Source organism: Oreochromis aureus, linkage group 7 (genome assembly GCF_013358895.1).
Source record: "Oreochromis aureus strain Israel breed Guangdong linkage group 7, ZZ_aureus, whole genome shotgun sequence".
In the NCBI taxonomy this organism is placed as follows: Eukaryota; Metazoa; Chordata; class Actinopteri; order Cichliformes; family Cichlidae; genus Oreochromis; species Oreochromis aureus.
The window spans coordinates 30,193,398-30,215,174 of NC_052948.1; the positions used below are offsets into that span (position 1 = coordinate 30,193,398).

At 43.9% G+C, this 21,777-nt stretch overlaps 1 long non-coding RNA gene across 1 annotated transcript; it reads left to right on the forward strand.

The window, feature by feature from the left end:
* The first annotated feature begins 29 nt into the window (after positions 1–29).
* Positions 30–2,674, forward strand: LOC120441194. Its single transcript, XR_005613868.1, has 3 exons — positions 30–558; positions 672–740; positions 1,015–2,674. It is a non-coding gene; the product is annotated as an uncharacterized LOC120441194 (long non-coding RNA).
* The last annotated feature ends 19,103 nt before the right edge of the window (positions 2,675–21,777 follow it).

The following is a 21,777-nucleotide window of genomic DNA, read 5'->3' on the forward strand; positions in this document are numbered from 1 at the left end:
ACATTTAATAAAAGTGTTCCTCCTCATCAGTGACCTTCATGCTGAGAACATTAAAATGAGTCAAACAGAATGAGAGCAGCAGAGGTTCAGCCACTTGTTTGTTAATGAGTTTAAGGGAAATGTGTCATGGTCCCTGTGCCTCTCCGGCTCGCTCATGTTGGCCACAGGTTTGTTTTGTTTTCTCTCCTGCTTGCCTGGGTGGCGCTCATTGTGGGCTCTCACCCTTGGCCCACGCGTCTGCGGTGATTACTACACCTGTTGCTGATCAGGCGGCGTCCCCCTTGCCTATTTAACGCTGCGGCACGGAGTAGTCGGGCCTGGATCGTTGAACCTCCCGTGTTCGTGCTCTCGGCTCTTCTTCTAAGAGAAACTCTCGGTGCTGTGTGGCATATTGATCTAATCGGACTCTTTGTGTTTAGATCTCCCCGGAACTGGTGGCGGACCCTGACCTGTGATCCCTGTGTGTGTGTCGACATAAGTGGAAATTGGAGGGAGAGTGGCTGTGGAGAAGCGAGTGTGCGTAAGAAGAGGAGTGGCGGAGTTTGGGCTGAGTGGAGAGTGAGTGTGGATTCCTTCCCCTGGAGCCCTGAACCCCTGCCCCATTCACTGTATATACACATCACTGTGGTTTCCCTTCTGTGTTAATAAATTGTCAACCTTTTGCTTGCCAGAACACGGTCTGCACTTGAATCCATCTGTTAGCCCTGAGAAAATGTAGAAGAAGATGAGCTTCTGTGTAGGTAAAGACGCTCCTTAGTGAGAAAACATTCCTGTAGAAATTCTCCACATTTGATGATTTTGAGTTTTGCTTTGAATCTTTACAAACTGAACCATCATTAACCTGATGGATAAAAACTAATGAGCAGATTGATGTGTGATGGAAACAATCATAAGTTCCAATTCAGGAACTGCTCATGTGATTAGGTAGAGGATCATCAGGGGGTCCTTTGTCCCTCTTTGGGGGGACACTCCCACTGGGTTTAATTCTGGGACTCTCCACCATTTGACCCTTAGAACTGAAGAAGCTTCTCGGATGAGAGGTGAAACGTCTTCAAGCAACTTAAAGAAGTCCAGACGCTTTTCTTTCCAAGCTCCTTAGACTATGATGACCTGGATGACTGACAACCTTCACAGACAACTTCACTCATGGATACTGAAGTGTTTTCTTATTGTTTGTAATAGCTGTGTTCTTCCACAGGGAGGAGCTGTAAAGCACATTCCCACTGTTTTCCTTGAGGTTTCTGTACCTTTTGGTTTCATCAGTAGTGAAAGGGAAACACTACAAAACAACTAACAAAATCCTAAACTGGGGACAGCTAAACATGAAATTGGAAACATAGAACTAAAACAACCTGAAACCTGGAAACACAGTTGGAGAGACTCAGGGGAAGATGAACAGGATGAAGAACGAGATGACACACAGGAGAAAACGCAGACAATCTGACAGGGAGCAAAGGGAAACACACACTAAATATACACAAGCTGGACAATGAGAGGATGGGGAACCGGTGGGAACACAGCTCGGATAAATCAGACATGATGAGGCGGGGAGGAGAGCAAAACTGAAAACACTGACGCAAGACACAGAATGTCAAAGTAGAACAGGAAATACAAGACAGACATGGAGACGCAGACGCATTGAGATATGGAAACATGAGGCAAGGCAAGGTGAGGCACAGGAACAGAACAGAAACCAGGAACACTAAATATAATACAACAGAAAACCATAATTCAAAGAATAAAACTTAAACCAAAAACACAAAACCCAGGACCGTGACAAAAAGTCTGTGCTGTCATCCGTGTTTGTCTCCGTGTTTGTCTCTCTCACCATGTCCCTCTCTCTCTCTCTCTCTCTCCGTGTCCCTCACTCCCTCTCTCTCCACCTCCGTGTCCCTCGTGCTGCCTCTTAGTTGAAACTATTTGATGACTGTGTAACAGGTTGTGTGGTTCGTAATACCATAGTTAACCATTTGATGTATGCAGATGATTTAGTAATCTTCGCCCCATATAGTGCTGGCCTTCAACAATAATTGAGGGCCTGCTCTCAATATGGTCTCGAGTTTGATATTCCCGCTGTATAATGCCAAGAAGAGTAATATTTTGATTGCCTGAGGTAAGGAGGACCAAGATTTAGTTATTCCCGAATTCTCTCTGTCAGGCTCCACTCTTAAAGTGTGTAGCCTACTGCAGGTTAAATATTCAGATCACTATATATCTGATGATTTGATATGGACATTTTTGATGTCACCATCAGAACAGAGGGCGAGTCTACAGTAGCACAAAGTCTAAGGTCACCGTAGACCAGGGGTCGGCAACCTGCGGCTCCGGATATAGTCCTATAGTCCTAGAGTGCGGCTCCGTGTGGTTTGGGAAAATAAATTAGAAGTATTTAGCTGAAGTATATTTTATTTATGTTAGTTCTTTTTTAACTTGTAGTTCTAAATTGGAAGATTATTGTGATATTGAAATATAAATATAAAATTATATTCTATTATTTTTTGATCCCTCAAAATAAGCGTCACACTTGCGGAAGCCGATATACCCGCCGAAATGCCGTGCATTTATCGAGACTTTCAACCCCAGGTAAGCCAATTATGGATCTTCGGATCCACATTATGTCAGCAGCTATTCTCCACCGTGAACTATGTTAAAAACAAACACCGCTCATGCCTCACAGATGACAGCTTACAGTCCTGCGTAAAGATGAAAGTGACTTCAGACAGCCCGATTTGCAGACGCTGTGAGCAGAGGTTCGGGACCATAAGTCTTATTGTAAACATATCACGGCAGACCCGACGATGTTTCCATGAACACGCTTTTCAGCATCTCTTTATTGACCACTTTTCACACACGGTTGCTGTACGCATACAGCCGGTGTTAAAGCTCACAGCCCGACATACACCAACACAACAGCACAAATAGCACAGACGTTAAGGAGGCGAGGCGTGATTGGGAGTGCCGCTCAGGTGCGTCCGCCTCCCCTGCAGCGGCACTGCAGACCACGCCCCGCCACACACATTAACCAGGTAAAATACATATTTAGGCAGAATTTTGCAAATATCTATTTTTCATTTTTCAGCAGCATAGTGCTTTTTTTCCCAATTATTTTTTTATAAGCCATGTCAAGGCACCAAAAGCCCAAAGGCGATATAAGGGTGGCGGCTCATAACACTTTTTGTTTTCTACATGGATCATTTTAGTTCAGGTTGGTGTCTTTCGTTTTGTTATATTTCTTTAAGAGTTCAAAATATGTTAATTACATAAATAAAATGTAATTTTCTCTGTAGCACTTCATGGATTTCATAAGCAACACACCTTAGTTGTTTACACAAAGCATAAAGGTCAAAAACAATATATACAGTGTTATCTTCATTTTAGATGTCAAAAAGTATTTGTGGCTCCCAGTGTTTTCTTTTGCGTGGAAATCGCGTCCAAATGGCTCTTTGGGTTAGGGCTGGGTATCATCACTGATTTCTAGAATCGATTCGATTCCGATTCACAAGAGCCCAAATCGATTCGATCCATGACTCAATTCGATTCGATTCAATTCGATTTGAATCTGGGAAATTTTGCCTCAGACAGTCAGAAATATTATAATTCAGATCAGTACATTTACATACTTTTGTATCTATAAAAAGGAAGCTGACACTCGCAACACTTTATCAAAGGTGTAAGCATCACAGCAGATGCCTTTGTGTCAAAGTAATTGAGGATAAAACACAGAAAAACATGAAGGTGATTTTCCTGGCCTGGGATTTTATAAAAATATTCTGCAGTAGATCAAAAACGAAAGAAAACCATTAATCAACATATGAACATTACCTCTGAAGTTACAGCAGTTTTATTAGAGACTCGGCTAAGCGTTTTGCATTTTGCATAATTTTAAAAAGTTTACATTTGTTCATTGAACGGCAGAAATTAGGTTTTCTTTTCGGAAGTAAGTAAAAGGAAAAAAAACAGCGGCCCACAGCGCTGTAAACAATGGTAGACTTGTGCGTAACAAGCAAGCAAATAATGCAGAAAACAGATTTTTAGACGGGAAACTGTTCTTGAAGTACACAGAGAGGGAGAGAGAGAGAGAGAGAGAGAGCTGTGCATGAAGTGTGATTTTATCGTGGTGGAAGCAAAACAGCAAAAGTCAGAGTGATTTCATGACGATGTTTATGTGAAGCGTAGTTTGGATCTTCTTTTGCTGCTGGTTCGGTCAATATTCGGTCAATAAAACTAACAGCTTTAGAATCAGCGCAAAAAGGGCGTAAACACAAAGCGCGGACCCGCCGAAACATCAGAATCAGCGAGCTGTCGGCTTTCAGCCCCGACCGTGTCCGTGCCGTCGGGTGAGAAAGGCGACATCTTGCTGATTCTGATCCGCAGGTCCGCGCTTTGTGTTTATGTCTTTGTGCAGAATCCGTGTTCCTGCTCTCATTTACTGTTTTAGCTGTTTGGTGGTTGTCGAAATTTTGTGAGGTTTCACCTGAGATTCTGGCGTTTCGGGCAAAATAAATTTATATTAAAAAAATCGATTCAGGATTTTAATGAATCGATATCACATTATCCAAGCCAGAATCGATTTTAATCGATAAATCGATTATCAAAACCCATCCCTACTTTGGGTGTTAAAGGTTGCTGACCCCTGCCGTAGACGGTTACGTCTTTTCATTGGCCCGGAGTCTACGGTGACCATAGACACTGTAGACTCCTGCCCAATAGGAGCGATGAATCCCACTGTAGACTACCAATCATCAGTCGACAGAAGTTGCGTCACCAAACAACACGAAGCTGGCAACTCCACTATTTTTATGGAAACTGGCATTTCTTTTATGTTTATGGTAAGTTTTAGACTCTAAGATGCTCCAGGATTTAGCTGAAATACCTAATTTAACGCTTTTACTTTATGGTAACTGTTGGCTGTGCGCTAGGCAACATCTAATGTATTACACCCATTTCTAGTCTTTTCAGTGGCTACAACTGATGATGGCGACACCAGCAATTCGTGTTATAAATCCAGATGCCGCTGCACATCATCAGCAGGCCGGGTGAGAACTATGGTCTTCACCAAACCTCCATAGGAGCTGCTCAGCCGAGTCGCTGCCTTCACTCACGCACAGAAGCTTCTTAGAGCAGAGGGTATCCACACACCTTCATGTCAGCAGTGCCCGGTGGTGCTTTCCGTGGCTCGTTACAAATGTAAGGACAAGAAAGGCATTGTGGACAAAACAGGACACCCCCCATAATCTTTAGTTACAATATTATGATTAGTTAAATGGTCTGATTGTTCAAATATGTATTTTCTTTGATTGTTGTAAAATACTGTGTGCCCCAGTCTCCAAAAATGACATAGTGCAGGAAGGGTAGTTATTCCTCCGTTACACCACAAGAGGGAGTATCCCCTAAAATGAGCAGCTCTAACGGGAGTAAATAAGCCCAGCCACTAACCATAAGGCAGTGCGCCTATAAGAGTTGTGTGAGACTGCAAAAGTGTGTAACATTGTGCTATGTCTACATATATATTTGCAGGTAAGCAGATACAAGATGGTAAATAACTTAAAATGTATCTACAGATGAGTCCACGAGGTTGCAGAGAATGTGGGAAAGTTGGCCGTTAATCCCCATTATGTGTCATTAGTATATAAGTTATTGGTAGCGATGTGAATTAGCCGTGACGCTAACGATTAGCAGCTAGAGATAATTCATTAGTTTGTACGGAAACCTCGTGGCGCTTTTGTGGATTTATATCTGTACCGGTATATAGATATATATAGATATAGACTGGTGGAACACACTATCTTTTCTTTATGTTTATTTCATTGTTGTACTGTAAGAAGTATTAGTGTTTTGAGTTTAAAAACTAACTATAAGGCAGTGCGCCTATAAGAGTTGTGTGAGACTGCAAAAGTGTGTAACATTGTGCTATGTCTACATATATATTTGCAGATACAGTAAAGGCGAACTCACAAAGCCACACTGGTTTCAATTCATTTTAATCCAAGTGTGCAACACAAACGATGTGAGATATATGAAGTAGTAAGTGTATAATATATTTAATATCATACTAGGCAGATATACTGCACTTCCATTTACTACAAATTTACCTGTGTATGGCTATTGTCAGGACATGCTGCTCGTTGTATACTTTTTTTTTAAGTGTGTAACATTCACATTGATACTGTTGATGGTAATGTGTATGATCCCAGCATACCTGACAGGCAATTTTGACTTTTTGTACACAGTTGATTTTGTAAAGCCCCTCGCATTGCATTCATAATCAAGTTCACTGATTGACTATCCTGCAGTGCTGTTTTCGTGTATTCCTGTTTCATCCACTTTAATAAAGTGTCCTGTGTTACAGTAACAGTGAGTTGTGGATTCACTTAATGAATGCCTAAGTTGGGCTTTAATCTGCCTTAGACTTACTGACCTTCTTTGAATCAGCATCACAATAGTCCTAAGGGCACTGACAAAACATACAAGTATAAATAAATAAAATCTATAGAAAGAGAAACATGTTTGATGTTTTTTATTAACTTCCACACAAATAGCATTCTCTGCTAACAGGCTCAGAAGTCTCTGCATATCACGGGTGGCTGTAGCTCAGGAGGTAGAGCAGGTCACCTACTGATCGGAAGGTTGGTGGTTCGATCCCTGGCTCCTCCAGTCTGCATGCCAAGTATCCTTGGGCAAGATACTAACCCCAAGTTGCTCTCCAATGCATCCATCGGAGTGTGAATGTTGTTAGAAAAGCACTCAGTTTAGCTTGGGAGAATGGGTGTGCATGTGACATGTTGTATACAGTTTTGAGTACTCCGGGAGAGTAGAAAAGCGCTTTATAAGAATCAGTCCATTTACTGTCATAATAACACAGAAGAAAAGAAAGCGATTCATTCTCAATTTCTGAGATGATCTTGTGAATAATTTTACGTCCTCACTACGTATGACTCTGGATACTGTAGCTCCTGTGAAAAATAGAGCCTCAAATCAGAAGTACTTGACTCCCTGGTATAATTCTCAAACATGAAGCTTAAAGCAGATAACTCATAAGCTGGAGAGGAAATGGCGTGTCACAAATTTAGAAGATCATCATCAGTGATGGGAATCATGGTGTTTCAGTTTCAGTAACTAGTAATCTAACTAATTACTATTTCTATTGTTACAACGCCGTTACTAACAAGAAAATATGGTGCGGACACATTAGTATTTTTCAACACAGAGACGGTTGAAGCGGTCTTCAGTTTACCAGGAGCTAGGGGGTGGAACTATTGCACAAGTGCTGCTGATTGGCTGAGGAAAAATAAAGTAGTCATGGTAAACCAACTACATGACAAATTTAAGATGACATAGCAACAAGATGCTATGCCAACCCAAGACAACCCTGAGTGTCCATTTTTGTGTTAAAAGTGTGGACTTCAAACTAAATACCAGTTTTTAAATTGTGTTGATAGGCCACGTAAAACCAGAGTTATGATAAAAAAATATATGCTGAAACTATCTAGCACTGGTGTTCCCAGGGAGAGAGGTAGTCCACTCCCCCTCAGGCTGCTCCTCAAAGGCAGGACTAGCCATCAAGGAGGGAAAAACATATTCGCTGTCATCAGCCCATTGATTAGCTAGGACATGGTTTCCAGCAAACTCTCTCAGTGATACAGACAGGGATTGCCAAATTGCCTCAAGAATCCGACCATCAAGCGGTAAAAAGGTGTAAGTCCAGACAGGTCAGCCTCAGCCAATTTCAGAAGAAAAAGCTGCTTATCCAATCCCGCTCTCCTAAGAAGCAGCTGAGCAGAAGTCAGCCAGCAGTAACCACAACCGTAAAGCATCCTCTGTGCTCTCTATTGTCTAAAGGCTGCAGTTCTGAGCAAAACGTCTATAAGCCCTTGTCCCCCCTCTGCCACAAGAAGATACAGGTCTGCCACACAACGCCAGTGTTGACCAGACAAACTTCACCAGAAGTCGCTGCACCTCTTCCAAAAGACCAGGTGGTGGCACTAAAACAATAAGTCTGTGCCATAAAGATGAGGCAACAAACTGTTGCTATCAAAACTCTTCCCCTGTAGGAAAGGTAGGGGAGCAAGCAGTTCCATTTAGAGAACTTAGCCTCCACCTTTTGCCGCACTCCCTCCCAGTTCTGCTTCACAAAGTCATCACTTTCCAAGTAAACCCCAAGAGTTTTAATACTCCTTTGACTCCATCAAAGATTCCCAGGGAGTCTAGGAATGCATGCCAAATTCCACTGCCCCACCAAACAGGCCTCAGTTTTCTCCCAATTACCTGGCTGAAGAAGCTTTTTCATATAAAACCAGGCTTTTCTTTTAATTCCTATACCTTGATCCTTAATAAAAACATTAACATCATCAGCATATGCTGACACAACAACAGGAGGGCTCTAAGGCAGATCTGGCAAACAGAAACCCCTCAGCTTGTTCCTCAACCTGCACAGAAAAGGCTCAATAGCAATGCTATAGCAATGCTATTGAGCTGGCCTGAGATAAGGCAACCCTGCCTAATCCCTCTCCTAACTGGCACAGGACAACTCAACCCTGCTCCCACCTTCACATCACAGCAAGCATCGCTATACAGCAGAAGTGTCTGGAGAAAAGTCTGACGGCAAAACCATCTATTCCTAGTGCTTTGCCTGAAGCCATCTGAGATACAGCAGAAGACAGCTCATCCAAAGTTAAATCCATGTTTAAGACGTCCCAATGCTCTGGACTCAGCTGAGGAAGCCACTGCAGATGTCACGGCTGCCGAGGCGAGCCGCGTGGTGTTGGAGGAAAGGACCCAAAATGCAGGCAAGCGACGGATGATATGAGTGAGAGTTTATTTACAGAGTAGCAGGGTGACAAAAATGGGCAATGAAGCATGAGCAGTTACTGAAGAAAACCTAAACTGGGAAAAACTAAAGAGCAAACCTGAAATCATCACGAAACGGAGTGAGGGGCAGAGAGACGCAGACTAAAGAACAGGATACCGAGAAACACAGACGAGCCAACAAGGAACGCAGACCGACACCCACTATATATACAGACACAAGGTAATCAGGTAATGGGCAACAGGAGGGAGACACAGCTGGGAGAAATTGGACTAACGAGACAGGAGGAGCAAAGCTGCACACACTGACATAAGACATAGACTTTCACAATAAAACAGGAAACAAGAAACCACTAACAAAGATGCAGACACGACACTGAGAGACAGACTAGACACTGAACTAAACCTGCAATAAACATGAGAACACAAAACCTAAGAACTAATCCCCAAACAAGAATAACTGAAACATAGATTCATCATCATCATCATCACCACAATAAGAAAAGAATCCAAAATGCGAAAACACACCAAAACATAACCCAAAATACTGGGTCAAACTGACCCAGAACCGTGACAGTACCCCCCCTCTAAGGGCTGGCTCCCGACAGCCCTAAACGAAAAAACCAGAACAAAACCAGAGCACCAGGCCAGGGCGGGCGGAGGGGGTCCAGGATGGAGGGACCAAAACCAAAAAAAAGAAGCTCCAGTGATCCAAACGAATTGTCCAAAACACAAACACACATACTGGAGTCCATGAACAGGGTCCCAAAACATAGTTCAGGAGGCCGGCCCGGAGGCTGACATCTCAGGAGACCAGAATAGTTCATCTCCGGAGGCCGACCATGTGGAAGGCAGTGGCAGCGACAGAGCAGATCTGGAGGCCGGCCATGTTGGCGACACAAATCCAAAAGCCGACCGCGCGGAAGCCAGCGGTGGCGACGTGGAAACAGTTCAGGCGGCCGACCGTGCAGACAGCAACGGCGGCGACGGGCAAACAGTTCTGGGGGCCGACTGTGCGGACGGCAACGGTGGCGACCGTGCAGACGGCAACGGCGGCGACCGTGCAGACGGCAACGGCGGCGACGGGGAAACAGTTCTGGGGGCCGACCGTGCGGATGGCGCCAGCGCCGGAGATCTGGAGGTCGCCCACGACGGCGATGACGCCCAGCCGGTGGCCTGGAAAGTGGCCGGACCAGGCGAAGGCGAAGGCGAAGCAGAGCCTGCTACAGGCGAAGGCGAAGCCGAAGCAGAGGCTGCTGCAGGCGTGGATGAAGCTGTGGCTGCAGGCGGCGTGGATGAAGCTGCGGCTGCAGGTGGCGTGGATGAAGCTGCGGCTGCAGGCGGCGTGGATGAAGCTGCGGCTGCAGGCGTGGATGAAGCTGCGGCTGCAGGCGGCGTGGGTGAAGCTGCTGCTGCAGGCGGCGTGGATGAAGCAGGTGGTGGCTGAACGGTCTCCCCGGAACCGTCAGCAGACATGAGGATGTGCTGGCTGGGTCCTCCAAGACCTCCAGCTGACACGGCATAGTGCTGGATGGGCTCCTCGGACCCACCCGCTGACGAGGCCTGAGGCTGGACGGGCTCCTCGGGCCCTCCAGCTGACGAGGCAGGAGGCTGGACGGGCTCCTCGGGCCCTCCAGCAGGGGCAGTCACAGGACCAGTGGGCACAGGGGCCCCTGGAACACACAGGACAGAACCAGCAGGCGCACAGACCTCTGGCAGGGACAAAACAGAACCAGCAGGCCCGCGGGCCTCTGGCAAACACATAGCAGACTGCAGCGGTACAGAGCATTGACTCTGCTCAGGCAGCGACAGCCGGGTGCAGTCCTTAGCTGGCTTCTTAACCTCCAGGGGTCCAGAGTCTGCTGGGGGCTGAAACCCAGCCTCTGGGGAGGCCCTGGAGTGCATCACAGTCTCAGAACTGGCCAGCTCTTGAGGAATGTTTACATTATTAATTGGTTTGTCTCTCTGCTTAGAATTAGAGGTTGTAGAACAGTTCTTTATGGGTTGAATAGACATAGCTTGCTGTACAGGAGGAGTAGGTGAAGGTGATGGCTGAATAGGTGGCTGAGCTGAGGGCAGCTGAAGTAAAGGTTGAGACAATAATGGTGGTGAAGTTGGAGACTGAACTGATGATAAAGCTAATGATTCTTCTACCAACTGAGCTACTGACTGGGCTATGGACTGTATCAAAGTTTGTAGTAAGTCTGGCTGTGGTAGCGACTGAGCTATGGGTAGTGAGGCTGAATGTGGTGGAGGTGGCAACTGGGCTTCAGGCCGGGCGGCTAACTGGGCTTCAGGCCGGGCGGCTAACTGAGCTTCTGGCCGGGCAGCAAACTGAGCTTCTGGCCGGGCAGCAAACTGAGCTTGTGACTGGGCAGCAAACTGAGCTTCTGGCTGGGCAGCAAACTGAGCTTGTGGCTGGGCAGCAAACTGAGCTTCTGGCTGGGCAGCAAACTGAGCTTCTGGCTGGGCAGCAAACTGAGCTTGTGGCTGGGCAGCTGACTCAAAAAGCACAGCCCCGGAATAAACCATCACAAAGTCTGGCGAAACAGAAAGAGTGTCTTTTCCACTCACCACAGCCGGCAACTTAGAAGTCTCGGGGCCCGGCTGTGGCGATGGACGTCGGCGGTGTGAATGTCGGAGATAGCTCCGACCGGCCGGGTAATTCCACATCTGGCGGGCCGGGCCGCAGATTCCCCGGTGGGCCGTGCAAAACATTCACCGCCGGGCTGGGTGGGGCAGCGGTAGTGGCTGAAGGGTGGAGGTGAAGCTCGTGGAGGATAAAATCCTGTGCGAGGGGGTGAAGAGAGTCCAGTAGCCAGGGGTGAGCAGAGATTAATTGCTGTAGCCTGGCTTCCACAGCGCAGTGAAATCCCTCTCCCTTATGTTCAAGCCACAGGTTAACCAACCTCGAAACAGAGTCAATTAGTTCCTCCCGAAGCTCCTCGGAAGGTGCGAATGCCGCTGGGTCCATGTTTGGTCGGCTCGTACTGTCACGGCTGCCGAGGTGAGCCGCGTGGTGTTGGAGGAAAGGACCCAAAATGCAGGCAAGCGACGGATGATATGAGTGAGAGTTTATTTACAGAGTAGCAGGGTGACAAAAACGGGCAATGAAGCATGAGCAGTTACTGAAGAAAACCTAAACTGGGAAAAACTAAAAAAAAAACTGCAATAAACATGAGAACACAAAACCTAAGAACTAATCCCCAAACAAGAATAACTGAAACATAGATTCATCATCATCATCAAAAGCACCACAATATGAAAAGAATCCAAAATGCGAAAACACACCAAAACATAACCCAAAATACTGGGTCAAACTGACCCAGAACCGTGACAGCAGAAGTTCCGAAGCAGAGTCCGTATCACAGCTATCTGCCCTGAACAAGTCTGTGTAAAAGTCCACCACATGACTTCTCATCTCAACTCGATCTACGGTCACTTTTCCATCTGAAAGACGAAAACACACTATTTGCTTTCTCCGGGCCACAGACTTTCCCAAATTAAAGAAAAAAGTGGTTGGAGTGTCCATGTCCTGGAGTCTGGTGAAGTGTGCTCGAACCAAAGCTATGTTTATATGTTGATTATTGATTTTCTGAATTTAAATGTGAACTAAGGCATATTTTTAAAGGGGTTATACAGTGGCTTGCAAAAGTATTCGGCCCCCTTGAACCTTTCCACATTTTGTCACATTACAGCCACAAACATGAATCAATTTTATTGGAATTCCACGTGAAAGACCAATACAAAGTGGTGTACACGTGAGAAGTGGAACAAAAATCATACATGATTCCAAACATTTTTTACAAATAAATAACTGAAAAGTGGGGTGTGCGTAATTATTCAGCCCCCTGAGTCAATACTTTGTAGAACCACCTTTTGCTGCAATTACAGCTGCCAGTCTTTTAGGGTATGCCTCTACCAGCTTTGCACATCTACAGACTGAAATCCTTGCCCAGTCTTCTTTGCAAAACAGCTCCAGCTCAGTCAGATTAGATGGACAGCGTTTGTGAACAGCAGTTTTCAGTCCTTGCCACAGATTCTCGATTGGATTTAGATCTGGACTTTGACTGGGCCATTCTAACACATGGATATGTTTTGTTTTAAACCATTCCATTGTTGCCCTGGCTTTATGTTTAGGGTCGTTGTCCTGCTGGAAGGTGAACCTCCGCCCCACTCTCCAGTCTTTTGCAGACTCCAAGAGGTTTTCTTCCAAGATTGCCCTGTATTTGGCTCCATCCATCTTCCCATCAACTCTGACCAGCTTCCCTGTCCCTGCTGAAGAGAAGCACCCCCAGAGCATGATGCTGCCACCACCATATTTGACAGTGGGGATGGTGTGTTCAGAGTGATGTGCAGTGTTAGTTTTCCGCCACACATAGTGTTTTGCATTTTGGCCAAAAAGTTCCATTTTGGTCTCATCTGACCAGAGCACCTTCTTCCACATGTTTGCTGTGTCCCCCACATGGCTTGTGGCAAACTGCAAACGGGACTTCTTATGGTTTTCTGTTAACAATGGCTTTCTTCTTGCCACTCTTCCATAAAGGCCAACTTTGCGCAGTGTGTTAAGTCTAATTGTCTAATTGTCAATATGTTCTTAACTTTGTACAGTCTTGGTTCAAGCAGTAGGATCAAGACATTCCTTTGATCCTGAGCACCTCTCCAGCCACTCTGTGCTGGGAGAGGCTTTTATTGCAGATACATTCTATCTGAAAGATCTGTTTCTTGTGATGTTGCTTCCTGCTTTTATGACCCTTTTGGTCAGCAGGAAGTCACACACACACACACACACACACACGTTCTTGCAGATGCATACAGATGTTTACACATACACACACATAGTGCCTTGTCTTAGAACCATTTGGGGGGTTTTATGGTGGGCGGTGCTTTGCTGTGATGTGTATTGTGTGAACTGTTTTCCCAATAGGGCTTTGGAGCGTGATGTCACGGGGGTGGGCGTGGAAAGGATTTTGGCCCCATCCGCCATTTTGGGGGTCTAGCGCAAGTGAAAAGGGAGCAAAGGCACACACAACAGCCATGGTTCGTATTTGCTGTCTGGTCGGCTGCAATGTTCGATCGCACGACCGGCAAGAGAATAAGCTTGAAAAGGGTTTATCTTTTCATTCTTTCCCAACCTGGAAGCAACATGAGGCAGCTCGTGTATCGAAGTTACCAAACGAAGGTGTCTAGCCTGGATAGCAGCTGTGAGACGAGCTGATATCCAGTTCTCTTCAGTCTCCAAATATCTGTTGGTGTGCTCCAGACATTTTCATTCCGGTAAGTTCTAAATATGTTCGTATCACTCTTTATAGCCTATTAGTTTTATTTTCGATGCACTCTGAGGTCATAGCAAAGTAGAACAAACATCCTACTGAGTGATTCTGCAGAACTACCTTCTATTTATAGAGTTTGTAATTATTTGGCATTATTGCAGCAAACCAGCCTATGAAATGGATGAAACACATCGTGACTGGGTTCCAGTGCTACATAAGGGACCTGCTTCAAACATACCACCATGCCAATCAGATTACTTCTTCCATGTGAGGGTGAAGAGGTGACCCTTCAGGATAAGATGGTGAAGGTTTGCTGCGTTTGTTGAACAGTGTGGTAGTAAAACCAGGGAAAATGAAACTTGCTCCTGTTAAATATTCTTAAGTCTTTTGCTGTATAAATAGTGGTATTTATTTTTCAAAAGATACAGTAAATAATGTTAGTAGTGGGTGATATCATGTAAACACTGTCATTATTTTATGTAAACATTTTGTCTTTTATAAACTATAAATGACATGGATTCTACATTGTAACTGATGTGATTTTCTATAAAGTGGTTTTAATAATAAAAAAAGAGGCAAAACTTAGTTTGTTTCTTTATTAAATTTTTGAACAGTGGTACTCAGTCAGTACATATTCAGTAAATGCAAATTATTTACATGGCAGTGCACTACAGGTATAAATCTAGACCCCTATATAAAACATTATGGCATTATAGCAGTGACAACTCCTCCACAGTAGCAGGTGGGATTTTTCTTTTTTGAGGACAGCTCCTTTTACCTTTCACTACGGATGGTCTGTTTATGTTTTGATCAAGAGCCTTTTTTTGGGCAGCTGAAGAGGAGAAGTCTATCTTATGGCCAACCACTGGCTGTATCTTGGTCACATTACCCAGCAAAAACCAGTATGCAGGTTCATCTGTAAAAGGCCTTGTGCCACAGATCAACACTGTTGCTTCTACATTAAACAGAAGAGCAGCGACATGGATGCAGGTCTCCACGACTCCGGCCATACAGGTGCAGTGGCTGGCTTCAACCTTCCCTGTGATGCTCACAGTGACCCATGGCTGCAATGCTGGTGATAGGTTTGTAGCTTGAACCTATTCGCTGGAACGTTGAAGGCAATGTGATTACACAGCAAGCAAGACTCGAGTAGGCAACATTCTTTATGTTTCACGTGCACGGGAGAGAACTGGACAGGCGCCATTCCTTCGCTTGACCCCAGTTGCTCTCGTCCGCTCTCCCGTAACACTGCTCTTTTATTGTGGTTCCATGAATATGCATAGGTTCATTAACATATGACCTCTTATATAGGTATACATGTGAACAAAGAATACTGTGTGTGTGTGTGTGTGTGTGTGTGCTGCTGACCAAAAGGGTCATAAAGCAGGAACAACATCCTAGGTCATAAAGAGGGTAACCTCCCCACACCCAATCTATGGTTCACCCTAGATAACACAGTGAAGCCATACAAAGGGCAGGAAGTTTTACCACATCAGACCTTCACAAGGATGTTTGCCTGTGATAAACACTACAGCCCCCACTCAGAACCTCGAGAATCTGGGAGGGAGAACAAAAGAATTCCTTTCAACACACAGTTAAAGTACAAATGGTAAGAATAAAAATGACAAACATTTAACAATTCACTCTAACAGCTGGTTTATTCAGTCTTTGAGAGTGCAGCACCTGAAACACACACAGACAAAGTTAATTTAAAGACAAGAACTATGAGCCAAGGCCGACATAAATGTGTTTTATCTACTTTATCATAAATGTGACAGTGTTTAGAAAGTTAGCACATACATGTAATTTTTCATTTCTTTATGTGTCCATCTATAAAACGCTGCATTTTATAGGGTAAATCTCCCTGTTCTCTGTCAGAAACCTGCCTGCAGAAAATGAACCTAAAGTATGTAATGCAAGGATGTAATCACTTTAGAGATGGAGAAAGCATAAAGTGACAATTATGAATCACTTAATATGATAAGGAGTTCTGCAGGTCATTAATCAATGTATAAAATTAAAATAAAATGTATTTTTAGTGACACAGGACACAAACACAGAAGCAAGATGTATATTTAAATTATTTATAATAAATATGAATAAATCATTGCAATTTCTTTAACCATAAAGAATAACTAAATCCTTCAGGACAATGTCACATCAATGCACTGAACTCACTATGTTATCCCTCTAACAGCCTCCACATGTTCTCACTGTAATTTCCCCCTCTTGAATGAATTTATGCTGCACTAATCTGAATGTTTGGGGGAAAATCAAACGCATTTCACACGCAGTACTCGAGCTGACTTACCTTTGTTTGAATGACGACTTGTACTCGCTGACTGCACAGATAAGGTACGAAAATATGTGAGGCTATGTCAGTAGCGGTTGGTCTTCAGGGTTTCTACTCCACGGCCGTGTTTCATACGGGTCCACATTTCCAATGCACGCTATTTTCTGCAAGTACCGCTGCTTCGCCTCTGGACGCAATCGGTCTCTATACAGTCCATTCTCCAAAGTCGTCTGGGTCTTTACTCCACTGCCGTATTTCATATGGGTTCAAATTTGCGATGCACTCTATTTTTTTTAAGTACCGCTGCTTCGCCTCTGGACGCAATCGGTCTCTATACCGTCCGTTTTCTTTGGAGCTGCTTAAAAGCGTGTCGTCAACTCCAAAGCCCTATAAAAGGCAGCAAGCGAGGCCGTTGTTGGGGTCATTTTGCGGTAGGATTCAGAGTGCTTTCTGAGACACCGGCTGGGGCCTCCCTTGCTAGCAAGTAAAAGATGTTCGTCTTGTTTTTGTTGTTAATGAGAATAAGTTTCTTAAACCAGCGGGGCTTGTGGAAACACAGACCCAACACAGTGCACGACTAATAGTTGTCCTATGGACAGATTCCCCCACCTGAGCTGTAGATCTCTGCAGCTCGTCCAGAGTCACCATGGGCCTCTTAGCTGCATTTCTGATCAGCGCTCTCCTTGTTCGGCCTGTGAGTTTAGGTGGACGGCCTTGTCTTGGTAGGTTTACAGTTGTGCCATACTCCTTCCATTTCTGAATGATTGCTTGAACAGTGCTCCGTGGGATGTTCAAGGCTTGGGAAATCTTTTTGTAGCCTAAGCCTGCTTTAAATTTCTCAATATTTTTATCCCTGACCTGTCTGGTGTGTTCTTTGGACTTCATGGTGTTGTTGCTCCCAATATTCTCTTAGACAACCTCTGAGGCCGTCACAGAGCAGCTGTATTTGTACTGACATTAGATTACACACAGATTACACACATTAGATTGCTTGAGATTCTTGGTCGCTTTGGTTTGGGAGAGGGATTCTGTAACTGGGTCAGGCTTCTATATAATAACCCATATGCAGAAATAATTACCAATAATGTTATCTCAAAACCAGTTGAGATTGGAAGAGGTTGTAGACAAGGTTGCCCCCTATCCCCCCTTTTATTTGTAATTGCAATTGAACCACTTGCTATTGCTATAAGAGAACACGGTATGATCACGGGTATAGAGATCGGAGGGCTCGACCATCGAATAGCTCTTTATGCTGACGATGTGATCCTCTTTCTTAAAAATCTGGGAAAATCTATTCCAGCCATTTTAGACCTAATTGGAAAATTTGGACATATTTCTGGTTATAAAATCAATAAATCAAAATCTTCTATAATGCTTTTGAACTCAGAAGAAAGGATGAATCCACCTAAATACACCTGCCATTTTAGAAATGTGAATCAGTTTACTTATCTAGGTATTCAGATTGTCCCGAAATTGGAAGAGATGGTGAACCATAATTATAGTCCAATTATGACTGACATATCCAAATCAGTGGAGAGATGGTCGAGTCTCCAAATTTCACTGATTGGTAGAATAAATATACTAAAGATGAACGTGCTCCCTAAGCTTCTGTATCTGTTTCAGAATATCCCCTTGCCACCTCCCTCAGACTTTTTCCTTAAAATAAGAAAACTGTTTAATCAGTTTTTATGGAATAACAAGCGTCCCAGACTTCGCTTATCACTTTTATACTTGCCCTTTGATGCAGGAGGGCTGCAATGTCCTAACATGGTTTGGTATTATTGGGCAGCCCAGTTAAGAACTATAATGTTCTATTATGCTGCAGAAAAGCCCCCCGCATGGAGAACTATTGAGTCTCTCTCTCTAAGGCTTCCACTTCCTACATATGTATACTCTAATAAATATAATAAACTCAAAGACATTACGCTTAATCCTATAGTTAAAAACATGATTTATATCTTACATGTCACTCAAAGATATTTAAACGTAAAATCTCCCCTCTCCGTTTTTAGCCCGATTTGGGGCAACAATTATTTTGCCCCGGGTAGGGCGGACGGTGGTTTTAAAATATGGGCAGACTTTTATTGATAATCAAAAAACAAAAATTTCCTTCTGGGAAAATACATTTTTATTTGACTTTTGCTTTTATTTATTTCATAAGAACACAAAATTGTTCCAGTTTTGGTTTGTATTTTTATTTGGTTGAACACATTTTTTTTTTTTTTCACACCCAGTTCATTGTTGTGTGTGTGTTTTTTTTTGTTGTTTTTTTTGGGTTTTTTTACGCTGACAGAATGAATTAAAACTGATTTGAAGTTTATTTTTTCTGTTTCCTGAAACCTGCATCTCGGTCCACAGCCTGCTCGCCACACAGCTAATTATATGACAATAAGCCTACAGAAGTGACTACTCTTCTTCACACTCTCACATTTCTCCAAACTACCGATCTCATCTGAATACCTCTTCTTCTAAAAATAGCAAAAAGTTGTGTTCTCCTCCATATTAAGTTTTTTCTACTGAGAGAAATCATCTTACAGCATGATCTTTGATGGCTTGGAGCTCATTTTGAATCTTTTTCTCATGTTACTCACTACCCAGGCTAAATTCTAAGATGGTTCTCTTCTTGAAAAAGCACAACAGCCAGCTCTTGAACCTAAGAAGCCATGCAATCATCCTTTTCTAATGTATCCAGGAGAAAAAGTAACTTATGAACCATTAACATTTGTTCACTTCCCTTGAAAATATTCACTGAAACTGTCATCTTAACCCTAGGATCATCAGAGACTTTTCCAAAATCATCCGGATTCACTCTACTATTTGTGATTCAACCAGAAAATTGTGTAGACCAAGTGTTAGCCTTCAAAAAAAAAAAAAAGATTTGCCCTTTGCGTCCTCTAGAAGTCAGATCAACAGGATTACTCAAACTATTGACATATCTTTACTGAGAAGGATTGAATAATTTAAGTATATCTGTCACCCAGTTCACTACAGATGTTTTGAACCTTGGTGTTTTATTTCTGATATACTTCAGTACAGAGGTATCAGTCTAAAAACTGACTCCTTACAACTTCTTTCTCCATATCTTGTTTATTATACTCACAACCAATGTAACTATCAACTTCATGATAGAAATAGTAGTTCATTTTAGTGGTGCTACATGCTCATCATGTCCATCTGCAGGCCCTGCATCCCTATAGAGCAGGGGTGTCCAACTCCAGTCCTGCAGCTTTTAGATGCATCCTTATTCTGACACACCTGAATCAAATGAATGGCTTATTACCAGGCCTTTGCCAAACTTGATGGAACGCTGAAGAAGTAATCCAATCATTTGATTCAGCTGTGTTGGAGTTGGGATGCATCTAAAAGCTGCTGGACAGCAGCTCTCGAGGACTGGAGTTGGACACCCCCGCTATAGAGGAAGTCTCACTTGCCTTTCTTTTAAAAAGCTACGCCTAGAAATTCTGTCCATAACAATTATGAACAGAGTCAGTAACAAAGGGCAACATTTGCACAAGGATTCAATGGACTGTAGCAGTGGGCCAGACACCCCATACTCCTGAAGCACTTTCCACAGAATACTCCAATGGTCACAGTCGAATGCCTTCTCCAAGTCTACAAAACACATGTAGACAGGTTGGGCAAATTACCTTGTAGCCTCAAATATCCTGGGGAGTGCAAAGAGCTGGTCCAGTGTTCCACAACTGAGACAAAAACCGCATTGTTCCTCCTGTATCCAAGGTTCGACTAATGGGCAGATTCTACTTTCAAGCACCCTGGCATACACTTACTCGGGGAGGCTGAGGAGTGTGATCCCCCTATAAATGAAGCGCACCCTCTGGCGCCCCTTATTAAAGATAAGAACCACCAACCGTCATTTTCCTCTATGGAAAATGTGTCAGTGGGATTAAGGAGGTCCTTAGAGTATTCCTTCCACATCATGACATTATCCTAGGTTGAGGTCACTATACCTGCATTATACACCATGTGTGTAGAGCACCACTTTCCCCTCCTGAGTTGCCAGAATCGTTTTGAGGCAGTCCAAAAGTCTTTTTCCATGGCATCTCTGAAGTCCTCCCACACACAGGTTTTTGCTTCAACCACTGCGTGAGCCTCCTTCTTTAGCCTGATTACTCCCATCACCTCTGGTGTCCACCATCTGGTTCGGGGGTTACCACCATGATAGGCTTCAGTTCAGCAGCTTCAGCAATGGAGGTGCTAAACATGGTCCATTTAAACTCAATATCTCCAGACTCAGAATTCTGTTGAAGCTCTGCTGGAGGAGGGAGTTAAAGATCTTGTGGAATAAGTGTCCAGAACATATGGACGCAGATCTGATGATATGATTATAAAGAGACCATGTGGCCTAGGGTGTCCAGGTGCCATGTGCACTTATGGACACCCTTATGTATGAACATGGAAGAATAAATATAATTAAATATTAGCAACATCCAATGCTCTTTCTACTTGCAAGATGTCCTTGTCCAAATCCTTAACCTCCTTAAATCTCTCCTGCTGCTGAGGCAGGAAGGACAACTCCTATGTTGCTAATCAATTTGTTGGGCTTAAAGCCTCCTTTAGTACTGAGACCAAAATCCTGATAAAGCAACAGTGCCTCTCCTTGAGATCCAACAGATATGAAACACTCATCTACATAAAAATAATATGTTTAATAGTGTCTAGTCTAGTGTCTAGCTCAGGTGGTAAAGCAAGTCACCTACTAATCGGAACGTTGGTTCGATCCCAGTCTGCTCCAGTCTGCATGCTAAGTATCCTTGGGCAAGATACTAACCCCATGTTGATCTCCGATGCATCCATCAGAGTATGAAAGTCAGATAAGAAGCATTTAGAAACAGCATAGAGTGACCCCTCATCTGGGGCCCTTCTCAGCTCTTTCCGGGATAGTGGCACAGTTGGTCTTCCTTGGTCTCTTGTGCTCTGGGGGTCTCTGGATGTCTGGAGCCTGGATCTGCTTCATGCCCTGGAGGACGGGGCTATGACTCCCCACACCCTCTAGCAGATCATTACATGAAGGAACCTGTTAAACACAAGCGCGCTCATGCTCACAGGTGTACAAACAGGTGCTCACACACACAAACTACACCCTTTTTGGCTCCTACCTCAAAGCACACTGCGCTGTCGATCCAATGTGCGGCACAATAATATTCAATATTTAGTATTTACTGTTATATTCACATAGATCATCGCGACGATGTTGTTTATTATATTGCTCTCTTTTTTTTTTGCTTGTTTTCTCTTTTTTCTTTCTCAACAGGTGATCCAGGTGATTGATATATGTATTTTTTGTCTGTTTGTTTTGTTGGTTTTTGTTTTTTGCCCTTTATCACCGTTCCTCTTCCCCGCTGTTTTTCTTTCCCTCTTTCTTTCTCCCTTTTCTTTTCCCCAGTC